The sequence below is a fragment of the Mycteria americana genome, chromosome 6, assembly GCF_035582795.1.
Source record: "Mycteria americana isolate JAX WOST 10 ecotype Jacksonville Zoo and Gardens chromosome 6, USCA_MyAme_1.0, whole genome shotgun sequence".
In the NCBI taxonomy this organism is placed as follows: Eukaryota; Metazoa; Chordata; class Aves; order Ciconiiformes; family Ciconiidae; genus Mycteria; species Mycteria americana.
The window spans coordinates 66,999,728-67,013,147 of NC_134370.1; positions in this window are offsets into that span (position 1 = coordinate 66,999,728).

The following is a 13,420-nucleotide window of genomic DNA, read 5'->3' on the forward strand; positions in this document are numbered from 1 at the left end:
TACAGACGCTCGCTTGAAAAATTCACCCATTCCTTCATTTCCTGCAGCCTTTTCCACCACCATCTGAAGTATTGATCCCAGGACTCAGCAGACCAGGAAAAAATGAGGTTGGCAATATATGAGCGCAGAAAGATTTTAGGCAATGATCTTACCTACTCCTGGAAGCACTCATCACATGGATGAAAACAAGAAACAAGTTCATAAAGCTCAGGAGATATAAAAATTGGTTTTTACAGTGGTGGACAAGAGGGGGACACTAATTTAAATCAGGGAGGACAGGTTGTTCAAGCTAGTTAAGAGGGCTGTTTGAGAGAGGAAGAAGAGGAGGAAGCTACCTGCCAACTCCCTTCCCTTGCCACTCCATGTGCGGGGGGGACACTCGCATCCTCATCCGGGTGCAACCAGTTCCCATTTTCACTGAGATCCTGCAGCCACAAAAGCTCCTTCCTACCTGATGGCTAGGCCATGTCCTGCGTGTCCTCAGCTGCCCAGGGGTCAGGAGAAGTCAGCTTGGTCCAGGGGCTGTTGAAAGCAGTAGGGTGCTTTCCAAGAGTAGAAAGATTTCCGCTGCATTCAGCGGGCTTTGGATCGGATCCTGCGCTCCTGGCATGGCTGAGTCGTGGAAAGCAGTAAAGACCCAACGTGTTAGCAGCTTTAAACTGCTGTGGCCCAGCAGAGCAGTGTCCTAGAGTTTAAACTTCTGCAAAAATCTGCAACTTTGTTACTGAAATTGTAGAAGAATTCAAAGGAAGGCCCATAAAAGAGTGTGAATGACTCTGGCAGATAGCAGTGCAGCACTTACACGAGAATTGTCCAGAGTTGTACTGACAGTGGTAATGGCTCTGAGACGCAAGCAAGGGGAATTAGATTTGGATGCTCATCCCTGCGAGGGCAGGCAACTGGGGTAGTGCTAAGAAAAGGGCCATTTGAATCTAGGAAAAGGAGTGGGAAGAGAGATGAGCAGGTTAACACCATTTTCTCTCTTTCAGGCACTGGACAGGCAACAGGAACGATGTTTTCTTTGAGATCTGCTCCTGTGACAAGTAGAGAGGCCATTTGAGAGCCGGAATCCTAGAGCTGCCTCCAGCCCTTCACCCCGCTGGCTGTGCTCTTCCCGGGCATCGAGGAACACCCTGCGGCACACAGCAGGCTGGCGTAGCACCTTGGCAAGACCTACCCTGCGCAGGGCCTCTGCAGCACCATACGGGCATGAGTGCATGCTGACATCCCACCTCCTACTGCGGTCTCAGGGAAGCTCCTCGTCTCTCCAGTGCGGTGGCACTTGGAGGACGTTACCAGCGGTCAGCAGCAAGAGCGAAACTGAGGACCTGCAACCAGCTCCCAGCAGACAAAATCTGAGCGAAGCCAAGACCCACAGCTCAAATTCACTTTCTTAACATGAGACCAGGTGAGATTTAATAGCTCTGTGTTTTCCTGTCTCTTTCAAGGCTCAGTCTGCTCTCTAACAAGAAGTAACTTACCAAAGCAAACGGACTGGCTCAGAATCCAATCAAGTGAGACAAAAACTCAGTTTGGGACTGCCTTGCTGTATGTCAATAGTGTAATGTAACATGGTTTAAACAAAACCTCAGAGCCTGAATTTCTCTCCTGACCTGTTGTGAACCAACAATTTCAGCGCCTCCTTCCAAGGCCAGGGCCCCGGCTGGCACAGCAGCTCTGGGCAGCAGCTCCCCTACAGCTCTTCCACCCGTGGCAATCCTCCACTCCTGAGAACCAAGAGGCAGTTTGATTTGTGAGCTGCCAAATCTGGCCTGAGCGCCGAACAGTCATGTTTAAACCCAGACCACCAGCCGTCTTCATTTGCTAAGGGACTGAAGCTGGTGCCTCATCTCTTCCCTCAAAAGGGTTTGACGAAGGGGCTTAGATTTGCTTAACTTTTTAGTAGATCCTTTCTCCCACCTTCCAAAGTCCTCTGCCAAAAAAATAACAACAATACAGAGAAAGAATACATTTAATAGTGTGGGGGAAGAGGGGCACTAATAAAGAGAAGTCTGTAACTTACTGCATGGAAGGACTCACTCAGTGGCTGAGCTGGCCGGCACAGACTGCATTGGGGTAGGGCTAGTCCCTGCTGAGCATCGCAGAGTTGCAGAGCGTCTGGGCAGGGGCCCAAGAGGCTGCAACGCCCCACAACAGGGGCAACATCACAGGCAGGCCTTGGTGTTGGCAAGGGCTGGAGCCAGGAGCAAGGGACAAGCCCCCGCAGAGGTACCCACACAACAAAAGAGGAAACTGTCTTAGGAGCAGCAGTGTTTTTATTGAATCCAAATCCCAAAGCGCCAGTGAGACACAGACTTTATTAATTTAACACCATGGGCTTTTCAGAAATGTCTTGAAATTGTTACTGATAAGGATAACGCGTGTGGCAGGAGGGGGCTGTGGTCCTGTTGTGGTGATTGCATTTCTCCCCTGCCCCCAGCCCTGGTGTGGGGGGAGTAGTGTTTCTCCTCTTCTCACCATCACAGAGTGGATTTGGCCCCACAGTTTCTAGGAAACAAGACCTGTCCCCCTCTGAAACTCGTGTTTTATTTTTTTGCAATTTTAAATGTATGTCGAGGAAGCCAAGTTTCATGGCCATTATTGCACAGTTAATAACCCTTTGGAGACTGCAGACATGTGTTATATACATCTTCCTGAGCAGTCATTTGGCTTGCCGCCTGGAAAATGCCAGCATACGAAGGGTTAACTTGGCCATTACTCAGCCTTCTCCCTTCTCTCCAGCCACCCCTCTCCAAACCCTTCCCATCCTGGTCCTAAGCGGGCAGTCCCAACCTCACGGGTGATGCTTTCCTGCCCAGGACACTCCGATGCCTTCCCCACTCTCCCCGCAGCTCCTTGCCTCGCTGCAGTCTTTGGGCAGCGAGGATTTCCTTCCCTGCTACAGGCTGCACCTGCCTTAACGCTGCAGAGTTTGGCCAGGCTGGTTGGGTGCAGACCTGGCGGGTGCTGCTGTTACCCATGCAAATGCCCCTGCAAAGAAGCCAGAGACAGTTTAATGACAAGTAGAGACCAAGAAAAGCTCTTTTGTCATTTAAAACAATCAACTAAATAAATATAAGTAGTTCTATAGGTGCCAGCAGTCGGTTTCCTACAGATCGGTTTTTCACAGTGAGCCAGAGGTTCGATTAAAGCTTCTTCCCTGGATAGAGGGTCTTTAAGGCTGTGCTTCTTCATGTTGGACTTGCTTCTTATGGTTGGATTCAATGACCTTAAAGGTCTTTTCCAACCTAAATGATTCTTATGATTCTATGTGGAGCCTCCAGTGTCTAGTACCGTTGAGGCAGCCCTCAGCAGAGGCACTTATGAGGTTTTTCCTTCCAGCAGCCTGAATTCTCCTGAGCCTGTGAGAGAAAAACTCCCTCTGGGACATCTCCGTCAAGACTGGCTGAAAATGGACAGCCTGTTCCTGAGCTCCTGGGGATAAGGAACAGAAAGAAAAGTGACTGTGATACTGGAGGTGTCCAGGGACAGAGCCGAGCCACCGGCACCTGTGCCCTCATGGGAGCAAGCAGCCTGCTTCAGTTAAGGTAAGTCCATGGCAGAAGACCTATCCCTTTCTTTCCCCTAGCAGGAAGCTTTATTCATGGGCTGACAAGGGTTCCCTTTTGTCAGAGCGAGTTTGCTTTGGTTGAGACGCATCTGTCTTACAAACAGTGAGTGCATTGCATGAGGTTTTCCCTGGAGATCTTCCCTCCAAACACTTCCCCTCTGCCTGTCTCCAGGGGCCTCACAGCTTCACCCAGCTGCAACACGGAAAAACATCCTATTTCCATGGAATACAGAAAAAAAAGAATAAAAATACTCCTGTGAGATAGGGGCTGAGGAATGGACTCCTGAAATTCCAGGTCGCTTCACACCTGCCCCCATGAGAGTGGATATCTGGCTACATCCCCACACTGGTGCCACTACTGTCTGCACAAAACCTCCCAGGGTATCTTGCTACCTTGGTGGAGGTGGTTGGAGGGATCAGGGTGCAACACTGTCGGGAGCAGAAAATGACATCGCATGCATGCTACTGTGGGTGAGAAAAGCCAGGAATATAAAAGAACATGCTCCCAATTGAGTAACACAGCTGCAGGGTGCCGGGAGAATCTGCTTCCTCCAGTGTAGGCAGTACTTTGTGTAGAGAGATCGGAAATGAAAGTGTACCACCACCTCCATCCAGACCATGCTGCGATTTTTAAACACAGACAAGGCTAGTCCAGGGTCTGTTTGGTATCTGAGAGCTGTGCATAGATAGCCATCACCCAGGCAATAATAATCAGCCACACGTCACTCCCCAGGCACGCAGGAACAAATGGACAAAGGAAAGAGCTGTCGTTGTTTGAGGCTGACCCTAAAGTTCAGCGAGGCTTTTTATGAAGTCCAGTGTTGCCACCTCTGATGATGTTATCAGGAACCTGGGAATAGCTGGCACTTTCTTTTGTTCTGTTTTATGGTTTGTTTGGGTTTTTCCTCTCCAGGCCTTGGCTCCTGCAATCATGAGATTGATTTCTCATTTAACTCCATCACTCCATGTTTGACCCCATGACAGGCTGGGAAATGTGAGCTGTGACAAGCCTAGAGGCTTATTGCCCAGGAGCAAATGAAGAGGTTCCCAACCATAGGATGGTTTAAAATAATCCTTTCTCAGAAAACTATGCTGTTGATTTCTTTTTTGCTGTGGAGGCAGATCTTCTGAATGCTTGGAGTTCACCACAGCAGAGCCCTTCATGCAGACACCACCTCCTTCTTTCCCTGGTGCTGTCCTTCAGCTGGTCATATCCCACATCTGGTGTTCCCCTTCTCCTCTCAAACATCTCCCTTTGAATGCAACAGCTGCCTTGGATGAGGATCACCCCCCCAAACCGAATAATTCATATAAGGCTCCTCCTTCTCTGCATATTCCTTGCAGCAGGGCACAAGAAGCCAGAAGAGATTTGTAAGCCAAGAAAGCAGTGCATGGCTTGGAAGAGAGATGGAGGTGATGCCAAGGGGATGCACAAGATAGCACAGCCTCTGCGTGGATGTCTACATGGGCCTGGACATGGTGGCCCAGTGCAACTGCACGGACCTAAAGTGGCTTCTTTCCATCATGAAAGTACTAATAAGGGAAACTGCCGACTTAAAACACTCTTAATAATGTTTTCCTATTTCTTTAACACCTCTCCCTTGGGCACTCTCTCCTCCCTTCACAGCGTCTTGGCCAATTACACTTGCAAAGCAAACAGAAAACTCAATATCCCCACGAGCAGGGATTACCGGGGGTCAGGGGCCCTCGTCAAGCGCTGTGGCGGGGGCTCCGGGGTGGATCACGGCATAGGAGTCTGCTCTCCTCCAGCCGGCAGTGCCCCTCCTCACCGCCCACTGGAGCTGCAGGGCCGTGGGTGGGGGGGATGCGCCAAGGTGGAAAGGGCTGTCCTCCAAGCGCAAGCACCACTGAATGGTGGCACAGAGCTGAGGAAGGACTGTGTCCCGAGGCCCCCCAGCCCCACTGGCCCCCCAGCCTGGGCCTGTAAAACACCCCTATTCTCTTGTGGAAGTGGAACAGCCCCAAGCCCATGTGCTTGGGTTATTTTATCATTGCTCAAAACTTCTGTTGTCTAACCTTTCTTCTTTTGTCAAGCTGTTCATATTCAAGCTGTTCCCAAGCTGCCCTCAAAGCTTTGTTAAACCATTTGAACTAATTTTTACACAAATTCATCAATCAAAAACCTCCACCTTTTATCCATGAGCAGTGATAGGACCAACAATGCAACAGCATTCAGAGTTACTTTTCCCCACAGGATCAATCCTTTACCCAAGTTTGTGCAAATTTTCCCGGTTGCTTCCATTTTGGATGCAGAGCTGTGCAGAAGCATTCCTGTAATGCCACTGTCAGAAGCAGTGCAGAGTTCACAGCCCAAGACCTCTGACCACCTGGAGCTTTTAAAATTTAACAATACAGTTTTGCTAGCCTTCTCCCCAGACTTGGCTGCTCTGCAGTTCTCCCCCTCTGGACCACTCAGTCTTCACGCTCCCTCCCCATCACCCCCAATTGAGTCAGCAAATTCCCCAGTGCTGTCCCAGGAGGACAAACACCTCCAGCAGGGAGGGAGCTGTGGGCACTCAGTCTCCAGCACATGCTGTCCCACAGCCTTTAGTATGAGCTCCACAGCCTGGAGATGCAAACTGGGACGTTTGGTCAACTGATGTTGCATATCTATGTTAGTTTCCTAGTCTAGGGGTCACTTGGAGCACCTACTTGGAGAAAGAGCCCCACATTTTGGTCCCTTGAGCTCACCTGAAGCAGCAAAAGCGTCTTTGTTCTCAGGGGAGAAAGGAGCAGGGCAGACAGGATTTGCTGTGACCATTGCACGGCCGCATCTGTAATGCTGTGCACTTTGATGGAGTTTGTGCAAGTCACAGTCTTCTAAGCGACAGCAAGGGCTGCCTTTTCCTCCACAGCCAGCAAAGAAACCCGACTGCCCACGTCAGCAAAGTCTGCTCGGAGTCACTAGGTAAGAACTGGCCAGATGCAGGGCCAGTGTGAGGTCTGGAGGGAGCAACTCTTCTGGAGTCTGAAACACATCCTGCTCTTTAATCAACAACAGCCACCAATACCTCATCCCAGTCCATTTGGGGCCAATATTGTCATTATTTGCAAGGTCATACAGTGAACCAAGAACAGAATCGGGATCCTCCTCTGATGCTAGATCCTCTCTCCCAACAGAGCTGGCAATTGACTTTGGCTTGGTTGCAAGTATTTGTTCATAAAAGCAAAATATAAGCGTCACTCTAGGACTCTTATAACTGCCTGCTTTCAGGCTTTCAGGGCCGGACACCCACAAGGAATGAGAGGAGATGCGTTTCAGTTAACCTGCTGGCAGTAAGGAGTCCCACCGGCACTGTCTGTGAGCTGTGATGGAGGAAACTGCGCCAACAGCTGGGTACCAGCCCCTGGCAAACCCCACGCATAGCAAGTGCCAGACAGGCAGCCTCGAAGCTTCAGTCTCTGCTGGGACAGTCAAGTCAAATCCAGCTGCCTCCTGGCTCTGAAAGAGAAACCTAGAGAAGAGCTGGGGTCAGATGGAAACCACGGAGGCTGCCACCCACAGTCCACAGCTTCCGAGCGCCTCCTGCTCATCCACAGCCATGCATGGAGAGAGCTCAAGGAAACACTTCATCCCACTATCAAAGCAAATCAGTTCCCAGCTCTCTGCACACTCATAGCTGAGCGCAGCCTGACCACGAGGGTTGTGCTGAATGGGATTAAAGAAGCTTGTTTAGACCAACAGATCCCTTTTTCCTGCTGATGCTCGAGGGGAGTGTAGGAGTGCTCATGGCTGTTTGCTTGGCTCAGTGCGCCATTTCAGCCAGGGCTTAGCACAGCTATGGAGCTGCTGGGTTCCTCAGCACACCTTTCATGGAGCTCAAGCCCAAAATTTCCCCCTGGCAGGAACCAGTCACAGCAGCAGTAAGGGAGGAGGTACACACTGTGCCCTCCCCAGGTTTCTAGGGGAAAACTCTAGAACTGCTAGATTTTGGTGTTAATTGTTTGTCTCTCTGCTCTGCATTTATAAAAAGCCCAGTTTGTCCAGCATTTAACACTGCTTAGTGAGCGCTTCAACCTGGGGCTGCAGTGACCACTACTTATTTGCATTAAAGAACTTTGGGAACAGCTTTCTATACGGAGCACTTTTCAGCAGTGCCTCCTGCCAGTGCGCTGTGGTGGTTTTGGAGGTGTTTTAGGGCAACGTTCTTCGAGCACAAAACCCAAAGCTCAGTCCGTGCCCCTGTACGTTGTACCTGTCAGGGCAATGTAGCCCCCATTCACTGAGCAGCTTGCCTTGTACCTCGTCTTTTCCAGCACACAGCCAGCACCCAATTAATTCATCCTTCTGCCCTTGTAAAAGTTGTTGGTGGGGGGATGTTGCCAGGTGATGCAAGGTGGGCTGCTCACAGCCCTCAGCCCACGAGCACAGGTGTTCCCTCTCTCTGGTTGACCTACTCAGCAGCATGGTGACAGACCATGCTCTGGGGACAGACTGTCCTCGGGGAGCTCCCATCCTCCCTTGGTAACAGCACCAGGCAGGCAGGCTGAACACAGCTAGGGTTAGTACGTGGGGTAGGGTGCCCTCCCAGTTCATGCTCACAGGTTTTTTTTTCTTACACAAAGCCACTTCTTGGCATTCCCAGATCCTTGGGTTGCTCTGGCCATAATGCTCAGACCCTGTTGGATTTAAAGGGTTTGAGATGCAACTGCTCCTCAGTCTCCATCTCCTTTTGTGTTTGGGAGATGTTGTCCCACTGCTCCCTCCCTTGCACATGCACACACTGAGCCTGGCCCAAACCCTTCTACCGGTAGAGCTTTGCTTTATTGTTGGCAATGGTGCAAAATGCAGAGCACCTGATGTGCTTGGGGTGGAGAGTCTGTCTCCTAAAGTGGAACGGCAGTGTAACCCTCATTATTCTGAGAGTTTTATCATCCTTATTTGCTTTATAGACATTAAAGATCTAGGTGAGAATGGGACTTCACTTACTAGCAGCTTCAGACTCTGTGGCTTGACAAATATGTAGTTTAAATAGACAATACAAAAAAGTACAAGCAGTAAAGCAGAGTCAGAGAAGATTTAACATCCTTTCTTCCCCAGCCCTTACCCCAGATACGGCAGGTACAGCTCAGGTACCAGGGGAGTCAGCAGGAGAGCACTGCACCTCCGGGGAAAGGGTCACTGGTGACACCCGGGTAGATGCCAGCCCTCGGGACGCCGACACGCTGGTCCTCTGGACTGGTACCAAACACTCGCTCTCGGTAAAATTTGTAGTGCTTTTTTACCAGCGATGTACCAGACACTTGTTTCACAGTTAGAGGCTGACCAAGTGGAAATTACCAGTTGTAAGAAACACTTTGCACCCCGATCTTCGACAGAATCTCTTTGTTTTAAAGGGCAAAAAGATGGACAAAAATGCTACACGGGAGCCGTGTCCGAGCAGGGAGCAGTGTCCTGCTATTGCCACCTCGTGGACCCTTGCAGCAATAACCAGGTAACCAATACACGCGTTTTGGTGTATTGGCATAGGTACTCGAGCTTTCTCATCACTGCATGGAGCACGTACAGACCAGCAGTGCTGCTCTGGGCTTTCCGAAGGGAGCTGTCAGCCAGAACCGGGGGGAAGGCCTGAGACACATTTCCTTCCCGTACGTGAGACATTTCCTCCGTGCCCAGTGCCGGCTGCCTTGGCTCAGAGACCAACAGCACTTTTTGCTGCGTGTTTCGCACTGGCACCTACGGTTCTGTCATGCAACAGGACAGAGGAGCATCCATTCCCTTGGAAGGCAGTAAAATCCTCTCTGATGTATAAAATGAAGAAACTTAGAGGTTTCTCTGTTCTCAACATTGTGTTACAGAGCAGGAATTTGTCTTCCTGTCACTAACATTCAGTGAAAGGAGCGTGGCCTTTCCATGGCCCAGGGCGAGGATGCTCAGCTGCAGGCTGGCAACTCCACTGCTTTGTGGAGCTGCTGGGACCCTGTGTCCGTCAGGGTGTGGGACTAACCTCACAAGCCATGGCTAAGTTCCAACGTTTGCTTTGGATATGTCACCAAATGTTTAAAAAAAAAAAAAAATCATTGCCCACAAGAGGTGGAGCAGCCATATTTGCAATCCACAGTGTAGAGATGTGGTGCTGCTGGGTTACGATTTCCCTCATGTCGGCCACACATGTCAGGGCAGGGGAAGGGGTAAGCATGCCGGCTTCCCTCTTGCCTGGATTTTATGCCAGAGAAGAATCACAGAGGGAACTGCAGCACAAAAGTGGGTGTGTGGGGCAATTTCCAAGTTCAATAAATGCTGTGCATGCCCTGCAGTACAGTATGGGTTACAGGATAGTCCTCACTTCAGGCAAAAGGGCTATTGCTACAGTGTCATGTTCTCTGCTCAAATGCCATCCTTGCAGGATCCAAAAGATTAGAAGGGGAAAAAAAGCTCCAAACATGCAACTGCTATCTGACTTCACTGCCCCTTGCAATAGGGAAATGTATGAAACATTTTTTTGTTGCTGAATAATTCGTCCTTTAAAATGGCAAAGAAACTAGGTAGGATTTGCGTAGCCTGATAAGATTTAGGACAACCTGATAGGATTTAGCTCCTGCTTCCCACAGATTCTTCTCCTGAAATACTAGGACCTCTCCTGCATTGTATGCAGCCCATGACATAACCAAGAAACTTACCCATACGTGCTAGCACTAGAAAGGCCTTTTAGCAGCTTTCTTCTGCTCTTTGTTGTAGAAAGCAAACATACAAATCTTCTAGGAGCTCTTCTATGACTCGGGGAGCCTCGATCAGCCAGGAGAAGCACAAAACCAATGCTGAGAGTCAAGGCAGAGTCAGGCTTGCCCAGCAACTGAAGGTGAACGATGGGGTCATTGCCACAGCTGCAGGTCTGCTGGCCTCCACTTGTGGCTACCCTGGCCTAGCCCCAGCTGAGTCCCTCCCTGTCCCCTCACTCACATACTGGGAACTTTCTAAAGGAGTGTTTCCCAGATCCTGCTGCCTTCGCTCCTGCCTTGGGAACTCATCGGCTGGGCTCAATCTGAAACCGCTGGTGCTCAGGGAAAAGGAGTTGTCCTGGCTACAGAGTTCATCTCAGAGTCCAGGCAAAGCTGGCTTCTGCTGCTTGGAAAGGGCTGATCCCCAGTATTACTGAACTACCGTCTTTTTCCTCCTCCTTCTTCTCTTGGGGCTTTTTTTCTTCCTAGCCTTGTTACTGCTTTCCTTCGTGATTCTTGGTGATGTCAGTTCTGTGTTTAAACTGTTGCTGTGTTGCCCCAGCCATTTTGCTCCAGTTTCTCCCTCTGGTCCCTTCTCGCCTCTGACTCAGCAGCCCTCTCACGCACTCACACGCTAAGGTGGTTGTGATAACCATAGCTCATCATTTGCCTCTTCCTGGTAAATTTGGCCTTGGATCACAGGCTTTAGCATCAGCAATCCAGTCTTTGTTGAGATTTTGAACAGCGCAGAGGATAGGAGGCAGACTGCTTTCTGAAAGTGAAGTTTCTGGTTTGAAAGGGGAGGGACTGCTTTCCCAGGGATGTCTTTCAAGAGACACATGCCCAGTTTGGGCAGAGGCAAAGGCAGAACTGAGTTCAGGTGAGTGTCCTGCAGACAAAAGATCTCATTTTCCGGGGAGGATTTTGCCCTGGGCTATAGGAGGAGGAAACACTGGGGCTGTGCCCTACTCCTGGTGGTTGGAGAATGCAGTGCCATGCTGTCTTTATCATCTTATCTGGTCGCTTGAGGCCTGGATCCAGTTCTCATCAGCATCATGGGAAAAGATTCTGTGAATTTCAGTGGGAATTAATCATCACTGCTCAACTCTAACTTTTTTTAGACCAGCTTCTTTTGTGGTAGGAAAAATATGGACTTTTCACCACCTGAAACAACTGCCTGGGAGCTGTTTCTTCCCACCCTGGCTCAAAGCAGAGTAATATTCTATGGCTACAAGGACATGCTTCTTGCACTTCAAAGTCACTGTGGATAGGGTTTATACTTGTTATTCCACTTAATGTTTCTGACTTTGAAATGATTATGGGGTCTCCTCTGAATGCTTTATGGGGTAACAAAACTCCAGAAGAACAGGGCTCTTTCCAGCTGAGTAAATAGAAGATATTTTCATAAATCTTCGGACTATTGGAACATCAACAACATTATCCTACATGGGTTGTTATGACTTTGTATTTGCAGAGTCATATGTTGAAGCTTAGACCTGTGCTTTCAGCCTTGTCTTCTATTAAGCTAGAAACTTCAAGTAATCCCACAAAGGGTACTTCAGTTAAATAAACTCTCAGAGCCCCACTTGAAGTTCTCTGTAGTCAGCTAGGGTGAAGATTACATTGCTTTGATCACCTCTGTTTCCTTGATTGGGAATCCCATTCTTTGACAAGGGATTAATGTCAGGGCTTTACCTCCTCTCTGCTGCTTAAGATCCTAACACACGTGGATGACAGGAGAGAAAGTGAAACTAATTTTTTTCCTGCAGGAATCCTGGTTTTCTGGCCAATTATTTCCCCTCTCCCCCATTATGTCCCAATACTTTGTGAAGTTTCCCTCTCTTGTGTGATATACCAAATAGCTTACACTTCAGTAGGCAAGTGTGCTACCTTAGCACTACATGCAAACGCTGCTGCTACTACAGGTTGGAGCAGAGACGGGGCATGGAGAAATCTCTGCTGATGAGGTTAAGCAGCAATGCAGGTGACCAAAAACCTGAGAGGCAGGACGGCAAACACGAACTGGGCAATGGGAATTCAAAGAAATGAACCTAAGGTTGAACTATGTTCCTCACTCAAGGTGTGCCCAGCCCCTGCAGCACAGAGCAGCTGGTTGTTGTACACAAGTGGCAAGAACATCTAGAGCTGTGACTGTACATGGTAACACCCTTCCTCCCCCAAAATGTGTTTGAGCACAAACCTACCTGTGCCTCATACCAGAGCGGGAGAGGGATTACTCTGGGCTGTTGGTTTGGTATCCACCTCTCAAACTTTTGGTGCTGGCTGCTCTCAGAAGTGGGTGTGACTGCTCTGACCTTGTTTGGCAATTTCTATAAACCAAGTAGCATCATGCAGAAATATGGTGACAGAGTGAGAAAAAATGTTCCCCACTAAAGAACTAGAGAAAGCAGCCTTTAAATGAGTCTTTCACACCTACATCTGTAAGAAAAACCTGTGCGATGAGTTGGCCAAGCCTTCTCCTGACTTTTCTTCTCCATATTCATGAAGCTGTGCTCAGGAAAGGTCAGCTCCCTCTCCGTGATGCTGGTCACTCACAGTGCCACCTTGCTGTCTGACACACATTGGTTACTCTCTGTCTCTAAAGCATGGGCATCAGGTAGATTTCATAAATTTCCTAAGCAGAAATCGCATTCTCAGTGGGAATACAGATGTCCTGTGTGACCTTCAACAAGTCAGAGGTGTTCACCCGCCTCCAGGTCCACGCCTTGGGCAGCCAAAGCTCAAACTCTATAGGCAAAAAACAAAACCCTGGCTCAATATGGCACAGACAGAGCAGGAGGGAGCCCATTAAACTGACTGGGAAACAGGAACAGACGTTTTCAGTGATTTTGAACACGACCAATGGCATCAGCTCAGAGGTACCTCCCTTGGCTCATTTGCTGCTCCACACAGAAAGGCTCCCCAGCTCTTGGGCAGCTAACAGCCATCAAACCAACTCTCTCTGGCATTTTCACAACTGGGCTATGTTCTTAGTCTCAGCATGGACTTTCATTTCTGCCCACTGGTTATCTGTTGTTCTTCAAACCCACAGCTGGGGGAAATGCCTGTGGAGATGATGTTTTTCTTTCTAAATCAGCAAGATTTTTTTTTAATTCTTCACAGTTTGCAAGTTGTTTGTAGCCAAAACTCACATATCCCTGTTCGATT